The 9045-nt window shown below is 43.5% G+C and overlaps 1 protein-coding gene across 2 annotated transcripts in view; it reads right to left on the bottom strand.

Moving 5' to 3' along the window:
- Positions 1–9045, bottom strand: part of SPAG16 (sperm associated antigen 16) — a 924455-nt gene that overhangs the window by 769230 nt on the left and 146180 nt on the right. The gene's annotated exons all lie outside the window — the stretch shown is intronic.

Genomic DNA, 9045 nt, shown 5'->3' with positions numbered 1-9045 from the left:
ACCTGGCGGGAGCATACCCGGAGCGGGGGCCACACCAGGGAGGTAGAGCGAGCCTACAATGATACACGGGCACCCGTACCAGCACCAGCGAGGTCGGACCCGTGGACAGGGCACCCGTACCAGCACCAGCGAGGCCAGACCCGCGGACAGAGGTGAGCAGCCAACAGTGATGAAAAAACAGGTTAGGGACTACTTAAAAAAGCTGGACATGTACAAGTCAATGGGGCCAGATGGAATGCACCTGAGGCTGTTGAGGGAGTTGGCCTATGTGATTGCAGAACTGCTGCCCATCATCTTTGAAAGCTTATGGTGATCAGGAGAGGTAGTGGACTATTAGAAAAGGGCAAACATAGTGCCCATCTTTAAGAAAGACAAGAAGGAGAATCTGGAGAACTACAGACCAGTCAGCTTCACCTCAGTCCCTAGAAAAATAATGAAGCAGGTCCTCAAGGAATCCATTTCTAAGGACTTGGAAGAGAAGCATGGATTCACCGAGGGCAAGTCATGCCTGGCTGACCTGATTACCTTCTATGATGATATGACTGACTTTCTGGATGTGGGGAGACCAGTGGATGCGGTATAGCTTGATCTTAGCAAGGATTTGACACCATTCCCCACAAGCAAGCTAAGGAAGTACAGATTGAATGAATGGACTGTAAGATGGATAGAAAACTGGCTAGATCATTGGGCTCAGAGGGTAGTAGTCAAAGGCTCAATGTCTAGTCGGCAGCCAGTATTAAGTGGAGTGCCTCAGGGGTTGATCCTGGGGCTGGTTGTGTTCAATATTTTCATCAATGACCTGGAAGATGGGACAGAGTGCACCTTCAGCAAGTGTGCAGATGATACCACGCTTGAGGGAGTAGTAGATACATTGGAGGATAGGGCTAGGATTCAGACACTTCAAAAAAATTGGAAGATTAAAACAAAGGAATTATCATGAAGTTCAATAAAGACAAGTGCAAAGTCCTACACTTAGGACAGAAAAATCCCAGCACCAATAGGCTGGGGACCAATTGGCTAAGCAGCAGCTCTGCAGAAGAGGACATGGGCGTTACAGTGTACAATAAGATGGATATGAGTCAGCAGTGTGTCACTGTTCCCAAAAAGGCTAGCAGCATAGTGGGCTGCATTAGTAGGAGTGCTGCCAGCATATCAAGGGAAGTGATTCTTTCCTGCCATTCAGCACTGGTAAGACCACATCTGGAGCACTGAGTCCAGTTTTGCCCCCCTCCCCCGCAACTACAGAAAGGATGTGGACAAGTTGGAGAGTGGAGATCAGTGAAAACCATTAGGGGGCTGGGGCACATGACTTCTAAAGAGAAGCTAAGGAAACTGGGCTTATTTAGTCTGCAGAAGAGAAGACTGAGGGGGGATTTAAGCCTTCAACTACCTGAAGGGTGGTTCCACAGAGGATGGAGCAAAACTGTTCTCAGTGGTGGCAGATAACAGAACAAGGAACAATAGTCTCAAGTTGCAGCAAGGGAAGGTTAGGTTAGATATTAGGAAAAAGTCTGTCACTAGGAGGGTAATAACGTACTGAACAGTTTACCCAAAGAGGTTGTGGACTCTCCATCCTTGGAGATTTTTAAGGTCTGGCTAAACAAAGCCTTGGCTGGGATGAACTAGTTGGGGTTGGTCCAGCTTTGAGCAGGGGGCTGAACTAAATGATCTCATGGGCTAAGTACAGACAGTCAAAAACCCCAAGGCTGAATTGATTCCATCTTCACAGGTTAGTCTTAACTGCACAGGTTGAACTGATAAGCAAGTGAACAGACATTCTCTTTTGATTCTGGAAATGCAGCCACATGTCTGCAGTGGCACATGCTAAAACACACATGCTAGAGCACACCTCCCTGCTCAGCTGGGGTCATATGATCCCAGTATTCTCTCCTGTCTAGGGCAGGGAGTTGGACTTGAAGATCTACTTAGGTCCCTTCTGACCCTACGTCTATGAATCTATGATACTACATTCAACCAGGTTTATCTCAGACTGGTTTCAGCCATTTTCAAACTGGTTCATGTATCCGAACATCTGTTCTGTTACAGGTTTAAACCAGTTTCTGATCACTTAAATGGGTTTATGTTTAATGCCTGTCCTTAGCTCTCCAGTCTGTCATTTAACATACTCTATTTTTGCTATTTTCCTAGGAAACAATGCATGTAATTGCTAAAATATTCTGATATAATTACATATACATGTAATATACTTGACAGATGTAACCTAAAATGGAATTTTTAAACCAAACATTATACCAATCTGATTTGTTTTACAGTGAAAGTGAACCATGGCTTAAATACATTTTTAATGACTCTCTTATATGCTGACTTGTTTAGTTAATAAAGCCAAAAGCACTGTTCCTTCAGTTACTACTCAGTTTCTTATGTTATTTTCTTCTAATAATACAAAATAGATTACATTAATAATAAAATGTGTATTCTAATTCTAAATACAAATACACAGGTTTTACATACTTTGTGTGCTCATTTATATTCTCTGACATGTGTGGGGTAGACTCTGCCTATTTAAACAGGATGCAGTGTTATTTCAAACAAGACCAGCACTAAGAAATGTTTTATCGGGACCTTCTACATGTTCACATTAAAAGTAGATAGAAACCAGATACAGAGTTATACATCTTCAAGCTCTAACTTTATAGCTGGTTGGCTATTTTTATAGCTGGATAGTGATTTTTGTTGTGTCATAATTACTCTGCAAGTATGGCTGATCTAAATTTATTGTGCAATTAATCAGTAAATTGTGTGATAATTACTTTGCACTTGAGGACTGCCTTCCTTTGCACATGGCCTTTTGTAATAGATTCCATTGGGATAGGGAAATGCTATAATAATTTAAAATTCTAACAACTTCTCCTGTAATATACCAACATGTTTAAACCACGTGTTCTTAGAGAAGAAATAAAAGCTACTCCTTGTTAAATAGAATACATAGAGGGATTTAGTTAAAAACAGAAGAATTCAGATTTAAGATTCCTGGTATATACCGATTTGTCTGTCTTAACACAACGTCTTGAACAGCTTCTTTTAAATAACTGAATTACTTTGTTTGGTTCCTCAAGGCTTAATATTACTCACATTTGCCTATTGATAAACTATTTAGGTCATGTGTCACATTGCACATGATATGTAAGCCCCAAGTGACTCTCTCTATATATAGCAAGAAAGAGTGTGGGGGGGAGGGTGCATTGGACATCATTTAATCATGGAAAAATGTAGATTTTGGTTCACTTTTTTTATCTGAATATTGGGGATTTTTTAAATTTTTTTTTGTTTTAATCAGAGAATGACTCCTGGTCATTACCTCATAGAGGTCAAAAGGTCAGCACTTCCAAAATCTTCTGAGCATTGTATACACTAGGCATGTGCAAACATTATTCTATTTGCTTTACCATTATTCTAGTAAAGTAAGCTAAGCAAATTTACTAATCAGGTCAAGGATGAGTCACTTGGGGCTTACAAATCATGGGAAATGTCACACATGACCTAAACAGTTTATCAATAGGTAAATGTGAGTAATATTAACAATATATATGGGGGGGTGCATTGGGCATCATTTAATCATGGAAAAATGTGGATTTTGGGTTATTTTTTTATCCAAATATTGGGGATTTTATTTCTTTGTCAGAGAAAACCAGGACCCCTGGTAATGACCCAATTTTGGCATGAGGGGCATGCGCAGATAAAATGTTGATTATATAATAAGGTTCATGCCAACATTGATGTGAGACCATCTGGAATTGTTACACTGATTTTGAGGTAATAAAAGATATGATTGGTTTGTATGTTGATTGCCAGATGATTGATGGCCCTCTTGAGAGAATGATTGGATAGTGAATGATTGATAGTACTGGTGTGAGCAAATCACTTAAAAGGAGACATGAGATGTGTGAGTCTTGATTTCCATGATTGGGATGAGACTGGGTTTGTGACTGTAAAGGTTTGTGAGGTTGTGAGATGAGTCACATGCCTGAGTATTGCTTGAGGTGTAAGAAGGTGCATAGTATACAGTGGTTTGCATGCCTCGCATGCAGGAGAAGCAAGAAACGCAGCCACATGCCTGAAATGGCTCAGGCCAGAAGCTGGGGGGAGGAGGGTGCTAGAACACAGCTTTTTGGCTGTGTGTTCACTTCCTCTTCCTGCAGCCCCTGAGGTCTGTGGGATTTGAAGTCCAGTATTATAGCAGCAGGACTCCGCAGGGTTGCTCATCACTTCTCGTTCCTGCTTCCAGGTGTCTTTGAGATTTGTAGTCCTGGGGGAAGGGATGTTTAACCCCCCCTTGCTGGCCCCAGACCCCAGCAAGGGTTTGCCTGGGGGAGTCAGTCCCCTCCCCTCTGCAGACTGGGCTGCATTCCCAGCCAGGCTTGTATCCCCCCACCAACCCCCACACTCCCTTATTAACCAGCCCTCACTGGTCTAGCTAAGAAGCAGAGGCAGGGCCAGCCCTGGTGTCTGGAGCAGACAGCACAGTCCAGCCAAAGGCTGCAAAATGCTGGGATACAGGGGGGCTGTGATTTAACTTGAACCAGGAAGGGGTCTGGGACAGAAGTTTCATAAACCAGTTTGACTCAAATCAGTTAGGTCTGATACTACATTCAACCAGGTTTATCTTAAACCATTTTAATCCATTTTGAATCGGTTTATGTGCACTAAGCTTCTGTTCTGTTACAGGTTTATACCAGTTTCTGATCACTGAAATTGGTTTATGTGTAACTTCTGTCCCTAACCTAAGCAGTAACAGGCTAGCAATGAGGACTTGCTCTCTCACCAGGAATTGTCACCTCAACAATAGGGTAACATATCACCCTCCCTGTTGAAAAGAGCAAACTCTCTGAAGAGAGAGAGAGAAAGCTCTGGGGATTGGGTGGGGCGACAGAGAGCTTAGTTTACTTGTAGTGCAGTACTGTCTATGTCTGCAGCAGTTGTCACTGAGATGGTTACATGGTTGACAGTGGAGTGAGACAGTGATTTACTTTTTATTTGTTCATTGCTGTTCTTGTTGTTTGTTAGCTGTGTATTTCTTGTTCACTTGGTATGTTAATTATTTGTTCTCTTTAATAATATAGTCTTGTTGTTTTAAACAGTATTTGGAGTCTGATTTTTTTTATTTATAACATTAGCTTAGGCCCTGATAGTAAGGCAATAATTTGATGGGAGGATTAGCACCCACCACTTTTCATTAAGAATGGTTTCCTAGCCAGGATAACTTGCATAATTGATTGTATCATTTGCATAACTGCCCTTAACAGATTCACCAATTCTTTTGAAATCCTTTGTCCATCTATAAGATGTTTTACTAATTTGTTATTCAATAAAACAGTGCTCACTACTGTTTTGGGAAATGATCTATTTAATTTCTCTCCAAGGGCAGATTCACTCTTAAAGATGTAGAACCAGATCTTATTCCATCTTTTCAGAGTCATAGATCACAACCCTGACATGGGGAAGAAGATTATGTGCTGTCCTTAGACCTTGAAAGCAATGTCAGCTGAAGTTTTGTACTCCTGGTAGGGTCACCCATTGCAGCAAGATTGAGAGTGAGATTCCCAGACAAATAGCAATCCAAAAATAAAAGTCTTCAGTGGCACAGCAGGCACATAAAGAATACTTCACACTGACAGCACAGGCAGATGAAGGCTGAAACCTTCAGTTGTCTAGTATTCCCTTGCCATCAGATTAAGGTTTCCTTACTGAGAAGTATCACGTGGTTGCTAATTATATTAAACCATACTGAAAGAAGATATCTGCACTATGCCAGACAACCCAAAAAGTAATCAATTGAAGCAAAAAAACAGAATTCATGGCCAGAGAACTTGCACAATTTGATACTGACATTGTTATACTTAGTGAGACCAGACACAAAGGAGAGCAGGAGCTCACAGAGCACAGTGATGGCTACCATCATTTTTGGAAAGGAAAAGTCAAAATAATTAGACATATCCACAGCACTGGTTTTGTTATCAACACCAAAATTGTTACTCAGATGCCAGAATGTCTGGATGGCATCAAGTGCCTCATGACCCTTCATCTTCCACTCGCAAACAGACAAAATGCAAGTCATCATCAGTGCATATACCCAGACCCTTGATGCAGATGGTGAAACAAAATAATTCTATTCTAAACTTGAGCAAGTCCTGTCATCCATGTCACCAGAGCTATGACTGGTGCACACAACTGTTAGATGGATCATCATAGGATATGTTCCATCATGTCCATTCATCTCATTCCAAAATAATGTAAACAAAACAAACAATGAAGAAAGAGGTTCAATATCACGTGCTTGAAAGACCTGCTAAAAGCGATTAACTCCAACAGTGTCTCTGTGAAAAACTCTGACTTCCTTGTTAACATTGACACCACTGATCACTGGGAAGTCTGAAGAAAGGCAGTGATGAGGTGTGCAAAGAATCTCTAGGTTCTTCCCCAAAGGAATATCAGGACTGGTTTGATGAGAATGATAGGTAAATTCAAGATCTCACTAACAAAAAAAAATAAGTGCCTTCAAAAATTGTCAGAATTACATCAACTCTAAACAGAAGTAAGACATTTATCACCACATAAAATGTGAGAGCAAAAAAACAAGGGGTGGGAGGACAAAGCAAAAGAGATGGAACAGTTTGGAGACAGCCACAACATGCATAATTTCTTCAGTGCAGTCAAAGCTATGTATGGGCCAAGAACACCAAAAGTCATCACTCTAAGGTCTAAGGATAGAATAATACTCCTTAAAGACAGCTCTAACATCAATGCATCATGGAAGGAGCACTCTCAAAAGCTCCTGAACCAAAATTCTAATGCTGAAAAAATACCATCTAAACCATTCCACAACATCCCATTAATGACTTCCATAAAATCATACAAAATAAAGGTTGCAAGGGCCCTCAGGAGGCCATATAGTCTAACCCCATTCTCAAAGCAGGACCAGCCCCAACTAGATCATTACAGCCACGGCTTTGTCAAGCTGGGCCTTAAAAACCTACGAAGATGGAGATTCAACCACCTGTCTAGGCAATCTGTTCCAGTGCTTCACCACCCTCTTAGAGATAAAGTTTTTCCTAATATCCAGCCTAAGCCCTGTTTGCTGCAACTTGAGACCATTGCTTCTTATTAAATCCCCGCTTAGTCATCTCTTCTCCAGACTAAATAAGACCAGTTCCCTCAGCTTTTTCTTAGAAGACATGAGCCCCAGCCCCCTTACCATTTCCGTTGCTCTCCACTGGACTTTCTCCAACTGGTCCACTTCCTTTCTACAGTGGGAGGCTCAAAACTGGACACAGTACTCCAGATGCGGCCTCACCAGTGCAGAATAGAGCAGAATAATTACTTCCTTCAATGTGCCGGCACCGCTCCTACTCATGCAGCCCAGTACGCCATTAGCCTTCTTGGCAACAAGGGTAAACTGCTAACTTATATCCAGTTTATTGTCCAGTGTAACCCCTAGATCCTTTTCTGCAGAGCTGTTGCTTAGCCAGTCGGTCCCCATGTTGTAGTGGTGCATGGCATTCTTCCATCCCTAGTGCAGGACTTTTCACTTGTCCTTGTGTCACAGAGCACACAGGTGCCCTGCTCCTTACAGCAAGATCAGCCCAGGAGAGAGCCCTAGCAGGGAGTGGGTAGACCAGTTGCTAGTTACCAGGGCAGCCAGGTTCACAGGTGCTGGTTGCTAGAGTAACTGCTGGGGAGTCAGCTAACAGGAAGGGGCAGGGCCTGGCACATATAAACCCCAGAAGCGGGGCCAGGACGGCAGTGCTTTGCTGGCAGCTATGGGAGAAGGAACTCTGCCATGAGGCAAGAGGAGTGGAGAAGCCTGACGTACCGAGCAGCTCCTGCCTGCTGTTACATGTGGAGAATTCCCTGGGAGGGATTGAATGAGACTTTTCATTATAGCTCAGGGGCTTGAGTTTTTATTTGTAGTTTGGTAAGACTGGAGGACCGGGTGAGGCTATTAGGAGTTGGAGGAGGCCTCATAGGGGCTCCACAGTAGCATGGAGACTCTGGCACCAGAGAGGGCGCGGCAATTTGACGTGCACTGACCCCAGCCCCAGAGAGAGGGCTGTGAGGAGCAAGATGCCCCAGAGCAAGGCGGTAATGAGAAGCCCCAGGGCAAGGGTCACAAGGAGCGAGAAGCCCCAGGGCGAGGGGGCGATGAGAAGCCCCAGGGCGAGGGGGCAGCAGAGCACCAGGAAAGCACGGGATGAGACAGAGCAGTGGAAGGCCAGGGAAGTCAAAGAGAGGGCCGAATTTTAGCAGGGCCCAGGTCAAAACCACGTCAGTACCATCTGTGAGGCTTGGGCTGCGTTGCAGCGGAGGAAAAGGAGCCGCAGATAGTGCCCCCTGGCACCAGGGCAAAAACAATGGGCAGCCTCCCGCTAATTACATGTATTAATTAATCAATTAAGATCAAGGCATGGCAGGTGAGTAAGCAGGCAGTTGGCCCATAACAGGAGGGTGGAGCCACTGATAGAAAGGCTCTAGTAGAAGTACTCCTGTCACACCTTGTTAAACCTCATGAGATTTCTTTTGGCCCAATCCTCCAATTTATCTAGTTCACTCTGAGTCCTAGCTCTAACCTCCAGTGTATCTACTATACCCCCCAGCTTGGTGTCAACAGCAAACTTGCTGAGGGTGCAATCCATTCCATCATCTGGATTGTTAATGAAGATATTGAACAAAACTGGCCCCAGGACCAATCCCTGGGGCACTCCACTTGATACTGGCTACCAGCTAGACATTGAGCCATTGATTATTACTTGTTGAGCCCAATAATCTAGCCAGCTTTCTATTCATCTTACAGTACATTCATCCAACCCATATTTCCTCAGCTTGCTTGCAAGAATGCTGTGGGAGATGGTATAAAAAGCCTTGTTAAAGTCAATGTATATTACATCCACTACTTTCCCCGCATCCACAGAGCCAGTTAGCTAATCACAGATGGCAATCAGGTTGGTCAGTGTCACGGAGTCACAGAGGTGCCCTGTGATTGTGAGGGTGATTGGCAGAGCTGTCAATCACCCAGGCAGCTCAGGTGCC

Source organism: Crocodylus porosus, unplaced genomic scaffold (assembly GCF_001723895.1).
Source record: "Crocodylus porosus isolate Cpor-Errol unplaced genomic scaffold, CroPor_comp1, whole genome shotgun sequence".
Lineage (NCBI taxonomy): Eukaryota > Metazoa > Chordata > Crocodylia > Crocodylidae > Crocodylus > Crocodylus porosus.
The sequence above is the reverse complement of the archived record's forward strand: the minus strand, read 5'-3'. Positions and strand labels throughout refer to the sequence as shown.